This window comes from Aulonocara stuartgranti (assembly GCF_965226115.1).
Source record: "Aulonocara stuartgranti genome assembly, chromosome: 1".
NCBI classification, from domain to species: Eukaryota; Metazoa; Chordata; class Actinopteri; order Cichliformes; family Cichlidae; genus Aulonocara; species Aulonocara stuartgranti.
The window spans coordinates 5,171,490-5,193,680 of NC_138939.1; the positions used below are offsets into that span (position 1 = coordinate 5,171,490).

Here is a 22,191-nt window from a genome sequence, read left to right on the forward strand (position 1 = left end):
CCCCTTTCCACCTGGCAACAGGAATGTGCTCGCAGCCACGGCCAAAGGTAGCCTGAACCATGACAGCACATGGCAGAGCAAAGAGCATTTAATCCCAGCGCTGTGGACACCCACTTAAAAATTAGGGTTATTATTATTATTTCCTTATTTTTTGAGTGTTAAAAAATATTACAGGATGTTTTTTTTTTCATGTTTTCTCACTCAATCATCTCTTTTTTCTCCCTGCTGATAAAGCACCGTATGCAACAAACCAGGTCAGAAGGCATTACGCTAACAGAAAGTGAAGAGAGAGATTCAACTATAATTAAACCACTATTGATTTTTTTTTCTTTTTCACTCAGGCCCAAAATTGGTCATTCAGGTTTAAAAATAATGGAAAATAAAATCTGATAAGCCCTTGTTTTTCTATCTACTAATTCAGTACTTTTTACTGCATTTTCCATTCATCCTACCATTTTCCCATTACCTAGTGTCTCTCTCTCTCACCTTTTTTTTTTGCATCTCAGGAATGTGTTTCATTTGGTCTTCAAACACATTTTCTTCATTTTCAAGGGAAATACACAAAAATGTCTCTGCGGAGAAAGGTGCCAAAAACATGTAGCATGGACCTGCACACGTATATACAGCACCCGACTGTTTCATGTAATACCTGGTTGTAAATTGTCCTTATATGAATTGACATTTAAGGCATATATTTCAGACTAGTGAAATCATTGCTTATATGAAACTGAATTCCTAATTTTTCTCTTCTTCACACTGGGTTGAGTTATTTCACTGTCCTAATATTATCTTTGTTTACTTTATGTTGAGACTGCTAAATGTCATGCTGCCTCATTGTGCCATGTAGAGTTTAGTGTGGATAGAACATGAGAATAACACTTATTTTAACGGCTGTACATATGACATTATCTAATTCTATGCGGACCAGACATTTGTATTTTTGTTTTTTACTCCAGACTAACTAACACTACCAAATCTTCTTCTTTTTTTCCTGATTACAATTCCCCAGAAGAAACAAACAAGCACAGGAGAACAGGCTGTTTTTGCTCCTCTAGTCAACTGACAGTGTAGCTGGTCAGTGAGGACAGAAAGCACATTTGCCAGGTTCATCATTTTAAGAGTTAGTAAGTCACAATAGCAGGAAAATAGTAGAATTTTTAGAAGATAATGTGGCTGTTTGTACTTTCCCAGATTTCTTTTATTTTATTTTTATTTATTTTTATTATTATTTTTGAGTAAAAGACATTCAACTGTCATTAAACCATATTTTCTTGGATTTGTGACATTTGGGCCCGTAATCCTTAAACAGATTTCAAACTGATAACCCTGGATTATATACTCCTCCATAGCTAATAATCTAAATTATTAGCTAATGCACCTTCTTTCAGTGGTCTGTGTGTGTGAGAAAGAACAGGTAACATGTACCTAAAATATACTGTACTTGTTTGCCTTCACAACAGATTGACAGTTTGCTGCCTCACTAATGTGACACTGTCCACATCTATGTGTATGCAAAAACTATTTATGAATTGCTTTCTGCTCATTTTCCAGAGGAGCACACAGGCACCGTGTCTCCCCTGCTTGTCTGCAAGCCTAGTCATCTCCACTGACCCCCCCTCACACCCAACTTCCCCACTTCAGCCCAGTGATTTGGACCCCTCCCTCCACCCCCACCTTGCTGCCAATTTGACTGGAACAGCGAGTGCGGGCTGGGCAGCCTTCCAGGAGCCTTTCTAAAGCAGCTGAATATTCATCTTCATTAGGGGGTATCACCACCCCCGCTCCGTCCAGGGTTGGATCCTTTTAACAAGGAGCAAGTGCTCTAAATGCACTTGGGGAAGGGTTGGGGGGTTAGGCGGCAAGGGGTTGGTGAGATGTGAAGACAAGTTTTTTCCTTCTTTATTTTTTGTCTGGAGGCTGTGTGGGCAGTCTGCCCTTGTCAACATATTTTTAGTATTTTCCCAGTCTTGTTGTTTTGACACAGCAGGTAGAAGACTGGGAACAAGATGGCTGCAAATAGTTTTGGAGCTGGTGCCACTGATTTGTCACTGCCTGTTGAACATCAACAAGTAAACAGGACACAGAAACATCAAAGATCTGACAAATCCTCCATAGATGTTCCATTTAAATGACAAATTCCATGGTTTAGGTGCAGAATTCAAAATCCATGTTTGTCTCCAAAAAAAGCAGATTGCTTAGCATTCTGGTTAGGCACAATACTTTCTTTATTTTTCAGTTTGTTATTGGTTGATTTGTTTGTTTGTTTTTTCTCGGTAGGGGTTCTGATTTCAAATGGACATGGGAATCTGTTAGGAGGTGGTGGGTAGGTGTACTGTTGTTGTTTGGGTTTTGTTTTCCTTTTGGTTATAGGTAGGCGAGGTGGGGCTTGATGGCATTCCAACACACCTGCGACGCATCGGACGTCATCAGTGAGCGCTTTTAGGGAGCAGAGTCACGGACGTCTGGTGTCGGAGTATTATCGCTGTCACAAGTGGTAACGAGTTAGCACAGGCTGCATCTGTTGATTTTACGCTGTGGAGCTGTATGTTTTAAAGGATCCACGTTTCGCCTACTTTTCTTTGTCTTAGCCTGTTCCATCGCCTGCCCGCCTACCTAGGATTTTGTGTTGGCTATTCTGGATCCGCGACGGAGTGCTACGTACCATCAGGCGGCGATCACCGCAGCGGCTGTGGTTTGGGTGGTCAAGTAAGCTCTCCAACACTCTCCGTCCACTTGTGTTTAACGTTCGGCTATCAACGGTATGCCATAAACCCTGTTTTGTTCTCTGTTGTCAGGTAGCTCCGGTGCGTCTGCTACCTACCTGTATGCTTCGGCTCCATCTCATCGCCTCGGTGTTTTCCTGCTGGCACATTTTTATTTATCACTGTATATAGCCCCTTTCCCTTGTAAATATTCCCCCTTACTTGTGTATATATAAAACTTGCATCACCAACTATTCTGCGTCCGTGTGTGTTTCTGCCACGTAATCCATCTGTGTAATCCAGCTAACCCAACAGGAATCTATGTCAAAAGGGCAAAACACCACTTGGATTGCTGCACGTTACCTGCAGTCAACTAATTATCTTTTTAGTGCATACCTGCAGGAAGAGACATCGGACCTATTATTTATCATTTCCAGTTACTGCTATGGAAATGTCTGCCCTGTGAGCATGCATGGGTAAAATTTGCAACTATAAAAGCTTTGATTTTTTTTAATGTAAAGTTGGAGATGACATCTAAACTTTTATTTAACTTTTATTATACATTTTTGCAAGCTAGTTAAATCAGTTGTCATTTTGTCTAGTTTTTTAGTATAGTTTTTCTTTTTATTGTATTGTTTTCTTCTCACTTCATAGCCTTCTATAAGTCTGGAATAGATCCCCAGAGTTCTTCACATGGTTCTGTGGTTTTCTGGAGATATGTGGAGATAAGACCGTGCAACCTTTTGTTGCATCATAAACAAATTGCTCCAGGTGTTGTGAAGTGCAAGTTTTATTTGTTTAAAAAAAGGTAACAGGTAACAAATATGTTCAGAGCTGCTCTCTATTATTTTAAAATATGGTCATTCTGATAACTTACAAGTATTAAAAGTGATATATTCAGCCACTAACAGGTCTGCAACTGATTGCTTGAAATGAATAATCTTGGGCTCTCGGGGGAATTCTAATAAATTACTTTTAGTTCTATCACACTGCCAGTTTGAGATGTGACATTTTTACTTCTGTCCCACCAAATCTGTAAGTTAGAGACGGTTACACACACATATAACAATCAGTAAAGTAAAAACTGCATTTTGACAACTCAGCCAAGTCAACAGAAAAGGGTGCACTTGCACAATGCCATGTCAATATGAGTCAAATTAGCGCATTAGTGCATCATTTTTTTTCCCCCAAGATGCAATGTTTTTTCTTTCTTTATTTCATTTCAAATGATTAAAATTTCAAGAAAACAAACACAGGAAAAGGAAAACATAAATAAAAAATGTCCAACAAAATGGTCGGTACAACAAAAACAAAAAGTGTTCCAAAGGGAGCAGGAAGAAGCCGTGGATTATCCAGTGCTGTTGCCTACAAATTCTTAATCAAACTGGTAACCATATATATATATATATATATATATATATATATATACACACACCATACATATATATATACACACACACATACAGTACTTACAGACAAATACTCTCTCATATTGCCAGCATAACGATATTCTCATTCTATACAATGGTGCATCTATATACTTCTAATGGGAATCAACAGACAAAAATAAACTATAAATCTTTAATTTTAATACCCATCAAATATGTATTGCTCATATTTATTTTTAAATTGTCCAGTATTTTCACTTTGTTTAATTTCTTCTTCTGGGCCATTCCACAAGGTCACTCCAAAAACTGATATGCACAAACACAAAACACGATTTTTTTTTTTTTTTTGCAAGCTGTAGGTTGTTTGTTTGGATCTCTAATACTGATTCGGATCATATTGTATTTAATTATATTCAGTTCAGTTTTTCCTAATCAAAGCAGAATTAAAAAAAAGGATGTTTAAATACACTGCCCCTGTTTCCTGGAATAATCTGCAGATGGAACCGAAATTATCAGAATTGGTTACCTTGGGGAAGTTTAAGTCCACCTTAAAGGAATGAGAGAATAACTCTTTTACTCAGTGTGATTGTTTTTAATGTCACTCTTAATTGATCTGTTATTGTATATTCACATGTTTGTACGGGATATTGTATTTGTTTAAATGTTATATTTGGTACATATATTTTTGACTTTTGTTGCCATGATGCCGGGTCTCTCTTGAAAATGAGATTTTGAATCTCAATGAGATTTTTACCTCGATAAATAAAGGACTAATAAATAAAAGGTTGGTATATCTCACAATACCAGTCACCTCAAGGCACCTTATATTGCACTTGGCGACAGTGGGAAGAAAATCCTACCTCCAGTAGAACTAGGCTCAAGCAGGCACAGCTGTCGGTTGGGGGTTAGGGGATAGAGACAAGACAAAATAGTTAAATTTTAAATTTGCACAAAGAAAGTTCATTCCATTTCAGTCCTTTTTTTTCCTTATCCATGTTGAAGATTAGCTTCCCTGAAGTAGAAAAAAAGGTGATGGCAAAGCAACATGTAATGTAAAGTTAATGTAAATGTATGTAGTGGTTAATTTCTGCCCTTTGGTGCAGTATAAATAGCTATGTATTACTATTATTATTATTATTATTATTAATATTTACCATCTTGCTTTATCTTTCAAAAAAATGGTTCAGAAAATCAAAAACTGGAGAACTTCAGTATGTTATTCATCCATCGTTAATTTTATCCAAACATCCATTCGCTTCCACTTGTTCTTTTCAGGGTCACGAGGGGCGCTGGAGCCTATCCCAGCTGTCTTAGAGTGAGAGGCAGTGTACACCCTGGACAGGCCGCCAGTCTGTCGCAGGGCTTAATTTTAATTATCAATAGCTCAAATTTAATTAGGAATGTTTTTTAATTACAAAAGATATTTAAAAGTATTAAATTTGATGTGCACACTCCTCCAAACTACCCAGTGATACCTGCTAAGTTTTGGATTTCATTTCTTGGGTGGGGTGATATAGTGTCTAAAGTTTGGAAGCTTGTAACTCTCTGTGAATCAAACTTTTCTGTTGTTTTCCCTTTTTTTACAATCAGAAGAAAGGTATTCGTCTATTTTCATACAGCTTGACAAGAAAAGAGAAAATAATGACAGAAGAGTAGCATTCTTTTCTACCGGGAGCACGTCAAGAGTTGGATCATTTTCAGCTCTGGGGTGCTTCCTCAAAACTGCCAGAAGCAGGTGAATGCACAGTGCCTGTGGTGCAAACCAGGATGCTATGTTTCAAATTCAATAGAAGAAAATATTACTGCACAAAAAAGGGTGCATAGCTCTACATAAAATGTCTCATGTGTGATCATGTCAATCCCTTTAAAATAATGCGACAATAGAGCATTTACAATAAGAGTGATGCACTGAATAACGTAAGCAGTGGGCTGCCACTAAGCTACCAGGCAAAAATGGTTAAAACATATAGGAGTAGTTGTCTTTACAGTATGGTATCTCGGAAGGCTCATCTTGGACCTGAGGGCAAAGAGCCTCATGCACATGGTAGAGTTCCAGAGTTAGGGTGATTTCTTAGTTATTGCAGTATGTGTATATATTTTACTCTTTTGCCAACGTGAATGAAGAACTTCTGCAGAACACAAAGCTTCAGACCCAAGACATTTTCTGCCAATTACATCATTTATTTCTCCCAGTTCTGAATCTAAAAGGGATTTGCCAATTTTTGCTGCAATTCCCTGATGCTTGTCAGATTGTGCGTTGAGTCCCTGCCTAAACCCTTCCACCAAACACTAAAATATGCATTACTGCTTTGTTTAGGATTTGTTTTACCTACCTGCCAATTACGCACATGATATGCCTAGCTATGATGTTTTATTGATACTTCTAAGCTTTGTTTGTCTTCCTACTTCTGAATATGCTGCACGATTACAGGTGAAATGTAAAAATGATTTGGAATCACTTGCAGCTTATGACATTTATATGTCATATTTTAGTTTTATATAATGCAGGATGTATTTCTTTCTGTCCTCATGGGAGTAGCCACCTAACAATACATAAATCATAGAATTTAAGCAATATAAACAAGTTCAGAATAGCTGCAGGTTATTAAATCTTTTTCCCCTTCTTTTTTCATTCTAACACTGAAATAATTTGCTTTGATATTAAAAAAAGAAAAAAAAAGTTACCTGAGCACTGAAGACCTTTGGGAAATCTAGAATATTCATGCCTTTTACAATTACTTACAAAATAGATCAGCATTAGTTGTGCCAAATTTTCTTCCAACTAAGACTTTACCTCCTCAAAGGGAATTTTCTACTCCGTGGTAAACAGTCTTTTTCTATAAAAGTATGATAGAAATTGTCTGTGACAACCGCCACTCAAACTGAGCGGCCCATAACGACAAGAGAGCCAAGAACAGGCTTAATACTATTTATAAATCTCTGAAATGGCAGGGTTTGCAGAAAAGTGTGAAGGAATGAGGGATGGAGGGTAGGAGGTGGTATTTTTTTTTTTTTTACCCCAAAGCTTCTTATGACCTTAGTGTTCCTCCAGTCTAAACATAGCCCCACTCTACACACAATAGAGCCTTCCAATCCAATGCACCCTTTAGACAAGCATGCATTTTAATCACCATCACTGCAACATTTCCGTTTTTGTTTATTGGGAATAATTTGAAATTGTTTTCTTTTCTATTTCAGTCCTTAATCATTTGGGGTTGTGATCATGTGTTAATCATCTGTACTCAGGCACAGACATTTTCTAGGTTTCTGAGGAGTATTAATTTTCCAAGTGAAATATTCTTAATACCAAAAATAGTTTTGTCCTGCACACCATAATTTCAACTCTTGACTCTAAGTCTCCTTACTTTTCCAAGAGCACAGCAAGTGTTCAGTCCTACAACATCCAGTTCTAAGAAGTCCCAAAGGATTAGCCAGATTATTGAATCACGGCTTTAGATAATACCATCAGTTACAGTTTACTTCTGAGAACAGATGCAAAAAGGGGCAATATGGCAATGTTGTGAATGTGCTAATGATAGCAGCAGACTTTTCCTCCAAATAAGCAGATGCAGTGAAGTTTGAACAGCTGTCAAACGTGATGAGCGTGACACAAGCGCCTGCAGTGGAAACTGTGGGACTTCCTATGATATAGCAGCCTACACACCAACAGAACATACCAGATGACAAATCACGCTATCTGTGAAACACCTGGCGCTTCTCTTTGAGAGAAGATTCAGAGTGCAGAGGAAATATAATTTAATCAAATGCAGCATGAACAGGTAAAGTAAGTATAACAACCCAAAGATTACTCAAAATGACACGACAAGAGCAAAGCATGTGCAGCTTTATGTCAGCTTACTATATTTTGAGTAAAGTGTAGAAATTCTGTTATCGTTAGAAGCAAATCTGCAGTGCTCTACTGTACTAGAATACATTCACTGGCCTTCAAACTTGACAAATTTTACGAGACTGCTTTCATCTGTTTATGTTATTGAAAACAACTGGTGCAATAATCAGTTTAACAAGTATCTCTTACCCTTTGTGGTGTCTACACATGCCAGTGTGTGTGTATGTGTGTGTGTGTGTGTGTGTGTGTGTGTGTGTGTGTGTGTGTGTGTGGTACGACAGTGGTGCTTACACTGGCCAAAGTCATGGGAAATTACATTTAAAAGACAATCTGTCCTCATAGCAACATTGTTCCGTTTACTCAAGGTAACCCATGGAGGACAGGTTTTCAGGTGGAACTAGTTCCCCCCTTCCAAGAAACTGCTCCTTTCACTTAACTTGAGCCTTACAAACTGTGTTATAACAAAATGTTTTTGCATTTGCAATTTAAATGTACATATACATATGAGCTACTGTTCTAGCACATAAAAAATGCAGTTCGTTATTTCAGAAGACCATTTCACTGGATTTTTTCCAAGGTAGCCAAAAATCAGTGACTTTGAGGTCTGAAATCTGCAATATCATCTGTTGCAGAAGAAATGCTTCAAGCTTTTGGACATTAGTGTAGGAAATTTTGCTAAAAAAAATTGTAAGCAGCTAGACTCTATAATATTGTGATTTTTGCATCTGGCTTTCAAAAAATCAACATACTTAAGCATGTCATACTAACAAAACAATACCAGTTAGATGTCATCTGCAACCTTAGAATGTCAGTGCTGAAGCAAAAAAGAAAACAAAATCTCGTTAGAATGACAGAATGTTTGTTTTGTTTTCCCAAATCTTTTGAAGCTAATTTATTTTACATTTTGCCACTGTGAGAGGCCTGTGGCTTGCCTTGTGGAACAATAGGAAGTGTCAACATAACATCATGTAACACAAGAATACTTTTAGAATTAAATCTTGTTGGTGTTCATGAAGAATTGATTAATTCTATCTGTTTCTCCAGTGTGATTGCTACACACACCAGCCTCCTTTTAAATATAGAATAGGAACATTATGCTATCTCATAAAAATAAATAAGCACTCCAGGCATCTTTGCAATGAAATTTCACCTGTGGTAGTCATCCTCATGACAAATAGTTAAATAAATTATCATATAGGTCAGTGTTCATGATTTAACAATAAGAAGGATACCAGGTAAAGTTCCAAGGTATAAACCACAGCTGACTAAAATGAGCATAATGGCTCATTTCACATGTGCCAAAAAAAAAAATCTTGATGATCCCCAAGACTTTTGGGAAAATATTCTGTGGACTGACAAGATAAAAGGTGAACTCTCTGAAAGATTTGATTCCCATTATATCTGGCATAAAACTAACACAGCAATTCATAAAAAAGAACATCACACAAAGAGTCACACATGGTGGTCAGTGTGATGATCTGATGCTGCTTTCCTGCTTCAGGAAACCATGAGTTCTACTCTCTACTAAAAAACCCAACAGAGAATAGCATGAGTATGAATGTCATGGTAAGTATGTATTTCTTTTATTTTTCTCCGATCAGCACAAGCGATGCACCCCAACTAATACTTATATGTTCCTTAGCAAATCGCACCTTACCAGACACTTTTGTTACCCATCGACGAGAATCAGGCATAATTTTGGCTGGATGATTGAACACTGTTCTTGGTGGAATTAAAGTTCTACAAAGTTCATTTAAATTAACTGCTTTTCTTGCATAGACCCAGCTTTTAAGCATAGTTATCCAGTGTCCATGTATTCCAAAAAGAATTTTACATCTTTCATGTGGCCACTTTGGCTGAGAGAAAGTGATGGGATTTTTCAAACATATTCACATATGGCTTCTTCTTTGCATGATGGAGCTTATATCCAATTATGTAGCTTACCTGAACTAATTAGTCGCAAAAGGTTCCTATTTTTTTAGCCTTTTGTTGCCATCCCAACTTTCTTGTAAAATGTTGTTTTCATCAAATTTATATATATATATTTTTTTATGAAATAGTATATACCAATCTAGTACAACATTATGACTGACTGTCATATTTTGAGAGTCTCTAGCAAAACAACAAAACAGCTCTGAGGCACGGATTCATCTAGACCTGTCTAGAGGTATCTGGCACCAAGATGTAGACAAAAGATCCTTTACATCTTCTAAGTTGTGAGGTGTGATCTCCATGGATCAGGCTTGTTTATCCAGCACATCCCACAAATGCTTGATTGGACTGAGAATTTGGGAATGGAGGCCAAGTCAACACCTCAAACTTGGTGCTCCTAAACCATCATTAAACCATTGCTGCTTTGTGGTAGGGCACATCATCTTGCTGAAAGAGACCACAGCCATCAGGCAATACCATTTCTATGAAAGCTTTTACACAGCCTGCAACAAGCTTAGTTAGTTGGTAAATGTCAAAGTGACATCCACATTGTTGGCAGTACCCAAGATTTCACTGCAGAATATTGCCCATAGCATCGCACTGCCTCTGCCAATTTCCCTTCTTCCCATCCTGCCCCAGATGTTTCCCTGGCAAGTGATGCATTGTACCTGGCCATCCACTTGATGTAAACAAATGTGATTCATCAGGCCAGGCCACCTTCTTCCTTTGCTCTGTGGTCCAGTTCTAATCCTCACATGGGTGTACCTGCCTGTCATATAAGCTCGATAGTAATTGGCCATGTCCCTTCCTTTATAACCAAAGTGTACACATTTTCAGATAGTTCCTTTCAGCAGGATAGAAAATCATTTCACAAAGCTCAAATTATCTCAAACCCATTCACTGTACTTAAATGGCCTCACAATCATAAGATTTCCATGTAACAGAGCACCTTTGGGGTGTAGTCTAATGGGAGATTCACATAATGAATGTGCAACCAATAAATGTGCAACTGTATGACATTATCGTGTCAATACGAAACAAAATCTCTAAGCAATGTGTCAGCACTAAATCTGTCTTTTTTGACTATCTTGGAATTAAGTTAGTTCCAAAACCAAAAGTGGGTACCATATTTTTCGCACCGGATTATAAGGCACACTGTCGATGGACTGGGATGTTTTCACATACAAGGCGCACTGGATTATAAGGCGCATTAAGCAAAACAAAACAGTCAGAAAAGTGTAACTTTACTCAACTCATTCTTCTTGCTTCCTCCACTTCTGTACCATGGCTTCATTAATGTTGAATTCTCTCGCAGCTGCTCTATTCCCGTGTTGTTGCAGTATATTAATGACTAACCTCATATTTTGGATAGATTATCTCAGTTGTTCTCCTGACTGAAGTTTGGTCCGTTTACAGCATCCTGCATTGCCATTGCATTTGTCCCTAACCATTGGCAACCCTCCTGTTATCAGTAGAAAAAACTTAGCGTTCATTCTCCAGCTTCACTCTGTTTATGTTATGCTAACATAGCTGTGTTGCTAGCGATCACGTAGCACATCATTATATACCAGCTAGTCCAACTTCAGTAACCCTGCAAAAGGCACTGCTGTTCAGTTTTCTGTCTTTATTTATGTTGGAAGTGATAGCAGAGCTATACCTTTTATTTTTTTCAGAAATCCCTCAATCAGAACATGGTATATCATGTATATCATGTTTAGGTGGAAACTAGCCAGCTAACTTATGCTAACTCTAACTCCATTAAATTTAATAAATTGAGTTTTCATGGATGCCTGGATGTTAAACTTAATTGTTACACCTGGTAAAGCAGCAACACTGATCATTTTATTAAAGATGGTATGGTAGAGTAATGCTCCCACAATCAATCAAGCGGTCCGGCTTCGTAGCTTACCAAAGTCATACTCAAACATTTTTTGACAGATTTTTGAGCGCCGGGTATCATATAAAATCGGTTTGAGGTCAGTAAGCACAACTAGAATTCATATATAAGGCACACTGGATTATAAAGCGCACTGTCGATTTTTGAGAAAATTAAAGGATTTTAACTGCTCCTTATAGTGCAGAAAATACCATATAAAAATAGTGTCCATTGAGTGTATGTTTCTCTGGTCAAAATAAACCAATTCATGTTTTAAACCTGTGTAGGTAGAACTGGTTTGTGATGCTATGCACTACTTTTAGAAATTTTATGGACAAAGCATTTAGTTTAATACTGCATAACTGTCAGTTAAATGCAGTCTTATATATGAATATTTGATCAGTAATGTGTTAAATTCTTTGTGATCAATTTAGAGAATGATTAAATCTCCTTCACCTCACTCTCCCCACTTGACAAGCTGCCACCACTGCCTACACTTCTCTGTTCTGTTACAATTACAAGATTAATGGACAGGGTGGATTTTGGTTCACAGGAATTAATTGTGTCTCATTTTATTCCCATGCCCCGACAGACGAAACAATCAGGGCAGTAAACCTGGTGGTGATTCTTGTCAACACGAGCGCAGATGCAAATTAATAGATGCTCAACAGGCCATAACTTCCCACAGCAGTCTGGGCAGGTTCAGGATATAGTGGATATACAAAAAACACTCTTGGCGTGACACCACTAAAACATTGTTTTGGTGGTTTTCTCCTTCAACTGTTCTCTCAGCTAGGGTCAAAATGTTGTGTACAACTCATGCATCAACTAAATATTTCTATTTATACTGTAACCTCTAAAAACTATTCTGGCCATTCATTTCAATAAAACATTTACTGCTGAATCTGTAAATGTTAACACATGTTTTGGATTAGACACCACACACTAGACACAAGCCTTTAATCCAGTGACTACTTATTTAAGTTACGTTGACTTTAACCTGGCAGATCATTTGAAATGTGATGCTTAGTAGTAGATTTCTTGTAAGTAATGATTATATTTTTTTCTTTCCTTCTTCTTCTTTTTTTCCCTTTTTACAAAGTCCCAAAAGAAAAATAAAAAATAAAACATAATCATATAGACAGACATGCACTTAAATATATAGTATAGTGAATGTTTTCCAGAGAAGAAAAAAAATATGGTGAAAGTCAGGCAGCCCACTGTTAAACATGCTCTGCATGGCTGTTTTTTCTCCCCCCAAAAGGAGGGAGTATGTTATTGGTTTGTTTGTCCATCTGCCTGTTTGTTAACAGCCTAGGGTCCACAGTTTTCAAGACATCATTTTCAAACGTTGCGCGATAGTGGATACCAATAAGAGCTTGAGCTCTTATTTTTTTGTCATAAATTGGTCAAGGTCAAACTCGCATCAAATGTGAAAAATCAGTAAAAACTATATTAGCCACAATTTTTTTATGGAACATTTTCAAACTTCACATTAGTTAATAAGCTGGCCTACGTATTTAAACCATGACTTTCATTGTTAGAGTTACATGTCAAAATTGACCTTGGAAAGAAAAATTCAAGAAACCATTCTATATATTGAGTTATATATCATATAAAAGGGCATGGAGAGAGCTGTAAAACATCCTGTTTTATTTCTCAATATGACACCCTATGATTTGAAAATTACACTGTGAAGTTTCACAAAGTCACACACTGGAAAAATACATCTTAGAGTCTTTAGTTTTTACAGCTTGCACAAGCCCTAGCTTTCAGTCAGTTCTGCTTCAATCATAAAGATAATCAAAAGCTCAATTTTAGTATGCATTCTTTCAAGGTTATAGGTCAAAGTTCAGGGTCACACAATGTTGGAAAAAGTTCTCTTTTCCATTGGATCATCTCCAAACTTTAAAGTGATCTATTAATAATTGGGGAAATTGTTTAGTGCTTTAAAAATTTTTTTTAATATGTCTGCACAATGACACAAAGACACTAATATGATACACTAGACGGTAGGGATGGAAATAGACCCTGCACATGAGAAAATGCTAACTTTCTGTTTTAAGACCGGATGTACAGTTGTCCAAAACACAAAAACGGAAAGATTGCGTTAAGTTACAAAGAGCAGAAGGTGGGAACACTCTCCATTACTGTGTCATAAAAGAATCAAATGATCAATTTTGACATTTGAAGAGTGTAGATCAATTGATTGTTTACATCACTCAACACAAGAATAACTGCATTACAAAATTAGAAGACCATCGTCCACGTTCAGAAGCACATCTCTGTATAGTGATAGTTCTCATGATTTAAAAAGGCAAATGTTTAGCATTCAAACTACAGGTGAACAATAGTCAAAGCCAGATGTTTCCCTCGTTATGCCAATATCAGCTAGTCAACAAACAGTGAAATAAAAGCCAGAAAAAAAATGAATAAATGATTGCTGGTAAGGGTCTCGATATATAAAAGGTATATAAAGTATATAAAGGTTTGAACTTTGAGAGTGTTTAAACAAGAGAGTAAAGTGTGGAAATGTTCATGCCTGTCTGAGAAAAGTGTATAAAGTGTGTAGTGAGGGGTTTTACAGCCTTAAAACATATTTAATAACTGTAAAAAATAAAGTTGGCTATTTAGTGCATTTTACCTATTGCTGGTTATTTTTAGAATGTAACTCCCGCAATAAACGAGGGACCACTGTATACGAATACTGAGAAATATATATTTTGAATCCTTTCTCTCTTTTGCTCTGAGGCGTGGGGGAAAAAATATCAACAAATCGATGAACATCATCTACAGATATATTTGGTAAATGCCCAAGACATCTTGAGAAATGTAAATCGCCACTTGATTCATCCATTTGGTTGACTTGTTTTGGAAAACCCGACTGTAAAGAAGGAGCGAAAATCACACCGGAAACGAAGCGCTATACAGTAGTTTCCCCACTGGAAGTAGCATATGCTAACGCACACATAGTCTATAGATTAGATTCTTTATTGATTCTCTTATCGATTGTTATTGGGTCCTCATTGGCTCTGTTTCAAGAGTCACCACCATTGCCAAGCAGCAATAAATTAGATTAATGCTAATTAATTGTATGCGGTGGGTCAAATGTTTGTGCATGTCTACTGAGATATTTCCCCACTTTGTTGTCATCAGTGTTGGAGTCATTACTCAAAAAAGTCATTATTACACATATTACACAAAGAACCTTTCTTAAAAGTAATGCAGTAATTTATTATACTACTCATTACATTATTTTAATGTTACTCTGTAAAATAGCTGAAAAACATTGTCTCATAATCAACATTTAACAAGGGCTACAACCCCACACACCATCACAAATCCCTAACGATCACTCACATCTCTAAGATCTTTCTCTTCGTAGAATACAAAGCTGACAGCACAAAGCAAAGACGAAAACCAGCACAAAAAAGCAATCACGGTGATTCTGCGTCCATAACATGAACAGGTAGAAAGGGAGGCTGCAGCCTGACTGCTCATCTGCTTGTTACCTGGTGAAGTTAAGGCTTTGGCTGCTAGGGTTGGCATTCACTCAGTTTTCAATCTGGGTTCTTGCTAGCTTAGCGTTAGCATGTCGTCTAGCAGCATAATACAGTTGTTTCTGTCCTGGATGCAGTTAGCCGCTTTACCATTCATCTTGTCCTGTTGTCCAATAAAAATAAATGTCCATACCCATGCTCCAGACAACATAGGTTTTTTTTTCTCCTCTGACACTCGAACTGAAATCAGCTGATTGTAGTGTGAGTTCAAGAACCAATAACCAGGATGGACAGGCAGGCAGACTAATAATTCCAAGGAATTGGGCTACTGAGAACCAGTTTTCCATAAGAACCGGTTCTTGATTCCCATCCCTACTACACTGCTTGCCCCCTTATAGGGGATTTATGGCTCAGCAGGAAATCTTTGTCACAACTACACTAACGTTTATGCTGTAACCTACAGCTATTGTGACTGGCCTGTTCAGTACCATCTATTCCTCCATTGCCGCGTCTTCTTTTTCATTTTATAAGTGAGATTATATTATATACAACCATACAGTAATTAACACATAACCTACATTGACCACCTATGGGGGTTATGTTGTAGATTCTACAAACATTCCCAGGAGTCTAAAGATCTAAGAAATCGAGTACTGGGCTGAACACTTGAAATATCAAATCTGTGGGATAAAACTTGTTGGCAGCAGGCGGGGCTTACAGGTAAGCTAAAACAAACAAACAAACAAAAAGAGAAAAACATGTAGGGTATATTTAATGGGGAACTGACTCTGGTCTCTGTTTTGTCTTCACAAAGAATGGTGTGCAGTCTTTCAGTCAGTGTGAAGTCTAAAACAATTCCTTTTCACACAGAGAATCTCAACTTGGCCTATTACTGGCTCTACAGTGTTGGAGAATGTCAAGGATCCTTTGAGCCATTGTGAGTTGCCAGTGATAGATATTGGCAAACAGCTTGCCTATGTGAGTAAGGATAACCTTCCATTTGATCAATTTTGCACCCGTCTCTAAGACTATACCCTCCAATAAATCAATAGCCTAGATGTGTTTGTCCTGGTGCTTTTCATTCTCCTCAAGCCCCTTCCATACGCTCCTGTCCTGAACTACCTTTCTTTCCCTTTGCTACTCTCAACACACTGCCTTTGATATCCGTTTCCCTTTGTTCTTTTGCATCTTGGTTTTAAGCTTATTTGTTAGATGTGATCTAGAAGCTGTTGCAAATTACATTTTCGTGATTTGCCATGATACAGTATTTCACAGTTTCCACTGTTTGTCATCAAACAGTACTTCAGACTTAGCTGCTTGTTTTGGTTATTTTTGTAGGGAACAAAGGAAACTTTCTGTAAGCTGCAGCAAAGGAGAAGGAGTTTTGGACTGAGAAAGCAACAAACAGAAGGAATTAGATTGAGAGTCAGGACAAGTGACAATTTATTATCAAACAATTAAGTAAGGCACTGAAAACAACAAGACTTGGGGTGTTAGTGTATTAATATGTTCCCATAAAGAACAATCCAGCCTGGGGGGGCAATAACATAAAGATATATATTTTGCTTTTAATTTTACATTACAACAGAGTCATTATTTTTGTAATAGTCAAAGGAACAAGTTTGTAGATGCTGCAATTACATTTCCCGAACAAAATACTCAGCCATGCAAATCCCCCAGGATGTCTCGTCCCTTTTTATCTCTACTGAGATTCCAAAGAAGGGGGTGTTTTCTAATGACTTCAAATAATCTCATAGAGCTTCAGCCACATATACCAATTATTAATTAGAAACTAGAAGCTCCACTGGGAGCTTTCCTTGGTGAAATTAAAGAAAACAAAAAAAGAAAAACAAGGCGTACATTGTCCCATAGTTCAAACTTCAAGTCATTTAAATGTAAGATGTACAAGAGGTGTATAGCTAGATAAATTAAGGCATCTTCACTCAGATTTTGTAGTGTCTTACACAGTGACACAATTTCATGAGATTCTTGTCCTGTGTTTCAGTAGCGTCTTATTTAAATGCTTATTACTGCATTTGTATATATATTAAAAATCCACTTTAAAAATGTAAGTGCTTTGAGACTATGAATCAGTACGTAGATTAACAGGACATTTCCCAATAAAGTTAATAAACACACAAACAGTACTAAGTAACGTACAAAACATTTTTTTTCAATATATCTTGTGTTTTGGCATTTATTGTTGCAGATTAGCAATTTGGGAGATCGGTGTGTGTGTGGGGGGGGGGGGGGGGGGGGGGTCCGACATGCCCTAAAAACCCAATAGTTGCCCTTATCAGATGACTAAATAGCCTCCTGGCACCTTTCAATGTGCAGGAATAGTGGTTTTACTCTGAGTCCCTCTGTATGACCAACTCTTCCCCCTAAACCAAAAGGCGGGTCCAGTTAACCTTCACAGGAAGCTAATTTCCACTGTTTGTATCAGCAATTTCATTCTTTTGGTTACTACCCAGAGCTTGTGGCCATATAGATCAAATATTGGATGAACTTGTCAATTGTTCTTTTTTTCTCCATAGGGTTTTTCTGAATTACTCTTTGTCTGGCCCCTTACCCAGTACCAATTTGTCTCTAGAGTCCCTACCAGGAGCAAACCCCTTAACTACAGTCGCTTGCAAAAGTACTTTTGCACATTTTGTCACATAACAGCCACAAACATGAATCAATTTTATTGGAATTCCACGTGAAAGACCAATACAAAGTGGAGTACACTTGAGAAGTGGAATGAAAATCATACATGATTCCAAAACTTTTTTACAAATAAATAACTGCAAAGTGGGGTGTGCGTAATTATTCAGCCCCCTTTGGTCTGAGTGCAGTCAGTTGCCCATAGACATTGCCTGATGAGTGCTAACGACTACATACAGTGCACCTGTGTGTAATCTAATGTCAGTACAAATACAGCTGCTCTGTGACGGCCTCAGAGGTTGTCTAAGAGAATATTGGGAGCAACAACACCATGACGTCCAAAGAACACACCAGACAGGTCAGGGATAAAGTTATTGAGAAATTTAAAGCAGGCTTAGCACTGTTCAAGCGATCATTCAGAAATGGAAGGAGTATGGCACAACTGTAAACCTACCAAGACAAGGCCGTCCACCTAAACTCACAGGCCGAACAAGGAGAGCGCTGATCAGAAATGCAGCCAAGAGGCCCATGGTGACTCTGGACAAGCTGCAGAGATCTACAGCTCAGGTGGGGGAATCTGTCCATAGGACAACTATTAATCGTGCACTGCACAAAGTTGGCCTTTATGGAAGAGTGGCAAGAAGAAAGCCATTGTTAACAGAAAACCATAAGAAGGGGCGTTTGCAGTTTGCCACAAGCCATGTGGGGGACACAGCAAACATGTGGAAGAAGGTGCTCTGGTCAGATGAGACCAAAATGGAACTTTTTGGCCAAAATGCAAAACACTGTGTGGCGGAAAACTAACACTGCACATCACTCTGAACGCACCATCCCCACTGTCAAATATGGTGGTGGCAGCATCATGCTCTGGGGGTGCTTCTCTTGACTCACCCTTTGCAGCTATAACAGCTTTAAGTCTTATGGGAAGCCTTTCCACAATATTTACAAGTGTTTACAGGATTTTTTGACCATTCTTTCAGAACTATATTTGTGAGGTCAGACACTGATGTTAATGGCAAGACCTGGCTCACAGCTCATTAGTAAGTGAAAGTTGGCGACCTCTTCTTAGTATTTGCCCAAGCAACCAGTGACTCCACTTTGTGATTTTGGCTGAGTGGCTGTCATTCCCAGTCACTTCCACTTTTTAATACTACCATTAACAGTCTGCTTGCCCAGGTGCTTAACTTTCTGTATCTGAAATCTTTAACTATGGAAGCGATTAAAACACCTGAATTCAATGATTTGGGTGGGTGAGTGAATACTTTTGGCAATATGTTGTATTTCGAGTGACAGATGATGTTTTCTAAACTTTCAGATCAACAAAAAATGAATAGATGTTTTTTGTATACAACAGTGCAAACAGATGGAGTCCAAAAGTGTGAACAGAGTTTTTTCACAGGTTCCTATGCAGTTATGTGAAAGACTAAGTACACCCCTTGAGGTTTTAGCAGCAATTACTTAAAGTAATAATTTTCTTTATGATTTTATTAGTCTGTGGGGGATTTTTGGCAGAGTGGATTTTGGAACCATTTTTTGTAGGAGAATTTTGGAAGAGTGGACTCTTCTTTGCAACATTGTTTCAGTTTATTGTGGTTTGCAGGCACTTGTCTATGCACAGCCTCATAGGGGGGTGAAGGTTCATTGCAACACCTTGATTCCTTTGTTTTTCGGACAGTCTATTGTGGATTTGCTTGTGTGCTTCACCCCGTTGTCCTTTTACATGAACTACAGCCAAGTTTTAGATGTCAGAAAATGGCCCCAGATTTGACTCTAGAATACTGTGATAATAAGAAGAGTTTGTGGTCAAACCAAAAACTGCAAGGTTTTCAGTGTTTACTTATTTAAAAAAAAAAAAAAGTTATTGTTTGTTCAGTCTCAGACTTTGATTCACATTCTGTGAAGAACCTATAATCTAATGCATGTTTAATGATGTCACACTGTACCCTCCCTACACATTTACATTACATGTTTTTCCATCCATATCTTGGTTTTTGATTTTTCTTTTTTGTCATAAAAAATTAATAGCTTTTAGTCATAAATGCGCTCTAACCGAAGTAAATACCAAATATAAACCAAGGGTGGGGAATCAATACAGCATAGTACTGAACATCTTTGTGGAAACGTTATTTTTCTCATGAAAGTATACTCAGTACAGGAAAGCTTTACTGGTACTTGGTAAAATGATCTTCAAAGCCCTATGTGTTAACATATGCAAGGAATTTGCATATTTTACTGAAAAAGTGGGTGGAACAAGTAATATAGACAAACTTTCGATGAATAGAAAATACTGTCATGGTTCTGGGTAAGGTTCGACCCAGCATTTTGAGTTCTTATGTTTTGGTTTATTTTTGAATGATTGTTTTGTTTCTCTGATGCTATGATGATTATTATTATTAGAGTTCCATGTTTCTGTTTATCCGTGTTTAAGGATTTGTTGTTTCATGTATTGTTTGAGTTGCATGTGTTATATTCTGTCTGCCTCTCTGCGTCTTTGTTTAGTGGTTTCTGGTTTCCTGTTTTAATGTGAAGGTCTGTGTCTCATGTGAGTGTGTTCAGTCTCGTTAGTCCAATTTCTCCCAGCTGTGTCTCCCTCCTCTTGCCCATTCCCTGATTACCACCCTGTGTATATTAGCCCTGTGTTTTCCTGTGCTCAGTGTCGCGTCGTACCATCAGATTATGCCTGTGTGTTTCTGTTCTCAGTATTCAGTGTTCACTTCATGTTTTGTTTTCGTGCCAGCAATAAAGTTGAGGTTTTGAGTTGTATTCAGTGTCCGAGTCTCGCATTTGGATCCTCCTCTCCATCCGCCTGCACACAGAGCCCTGACAAATACACAATGCATAGCTTTATAAAGATGAAGTGAAGCTATGCAGTTCTGTCGATATTTTATCTATATATACTTGAAATTGGACAGCGGTTGCTGTAATTTATTACATTTTTAATCGTTGTTGATCTCATATCAGTTTTGTACAAAAAGAATCAGGTTCAGGTATGTATACTGCTGAAAAGAGAATTCAAATCATTACTGCTACCATTAACCAGAGAGAAAATTAAAGAAAAAAATCTGGGTTGCAAGAACTATTTACTAACGGCTGCACCAGCAATAGACACAGGCAGAAGCAAGAAAGCCAGGCTGCAGGAAAGGGACGGAGATCTGAAGAAGTTCCCAATTTATCATTCACTACGACTGCCAAAAGTTCATAAACAAAAAGTGCATATTTCAAAATATGAACCAAATATGTAGAATAGTAGATTTAAAATTACAAAGGAATAAATGGTTAAGATTGCGTTTAATAAATGATATAGCTGCTGGTGAGGAAAGTAAGTTGTTTCAAAGGACTTCATAAATTTGGATTTGTTTATTCAAGATGTGGACATAACTGCACAGCAGGCTATCTCTGACTGAGTATTGTTGTTTAATGAGAAGGAATGAAATAAGCATATATAGCTCTCATGAAACAGTATAAAATCTAAATCATTTGTATTTGTGCTACAGCCACATATGAGACACTATTACTATGTTGTAAATAGTGCAAATATAGTATAGTCAGACAAAAGCCTGCTGTACTGTGATCACATGCAGACTAAGTTGGACAACAGTTCCAGTTTTTCAGAAGAAAGAATGTGATTTCTAACATTTCTTACATTTATTTTTTTCCTAAGTTTGGCTAAGTATAGATGTTTGAGTGTATACCACAGCCTAGTATGTGTAGAATCTCAGTCATCCAGCTCATGGTAGTCTGAGCATATGAAATGAAAAACCTGCATTTCATTTCAGTTTATGAAGATGTTTCACCTCTCATCCAATAGGTTTCTTCAGTTTTGCACAAAGAAGTACAGTTGCTGTCATTTCAGCTGCTTAAAACCACAAACTGGGCCCTATTGAAATTTTTCTAGACCAGAAAATGCTTGCATTTGGCTACAAGGGCCTTCTCATCTCTGTTATTATCCTTCAAAAAATTCATAGTACCTGTGTCCATGATCTTCTTCTGTACAGGGCCTGCATCTCTCATTCTTGTTAACCAAGTGGCTAGTGCTCTTAATGAGAACTATAAAAGGTAAAGTGTCATTACTGGATTACTGTGTCTATTCATTACAGCCATCAATGTCTATTGATGTCTTTCTTCATCTAATCATAGAACTTGTCTGTGAGCACTTGTCTTCATCTATAACCTCTGCCTCACATAACGCCAGATTAATGTCAAATGACTTCCTTTTTCTGCATTTAGTTTTGCACTGTGCTCGCAAAACATGGCTGTTAGACGAGCTAGACAAATGGAAAGATACTCATGTTAATAACCT

General features: G+C 37.6%; 1 long non-coding RNA gene across 2 annotated transcripts; it reads left to right on the top strand.

Annotated features, from left to right (window-relative positions):
- Nucleotides 1–2,315: 2,315 nt before the first annotated feature.
- On the top strand, nt 2,316–2,954 carry LOC309709061. Of its 2 annotated transcripts, XR_014277415.1 has the most exons (3): nt 2,316–2,494; nt 2,589–2,706; nt 2,796–2,954. It is a non-coding gene; the product is annotated as an uncharacterized lncRNA (long non-coding RNA). The 2 variants fall into 2 exon arrangements; XR_014277414.1 differs by having other exon boundaries at nt 2,316–2,706.
- Nucleotides 2,955–22,191: the final 19,237 nt, after the last annotated feature.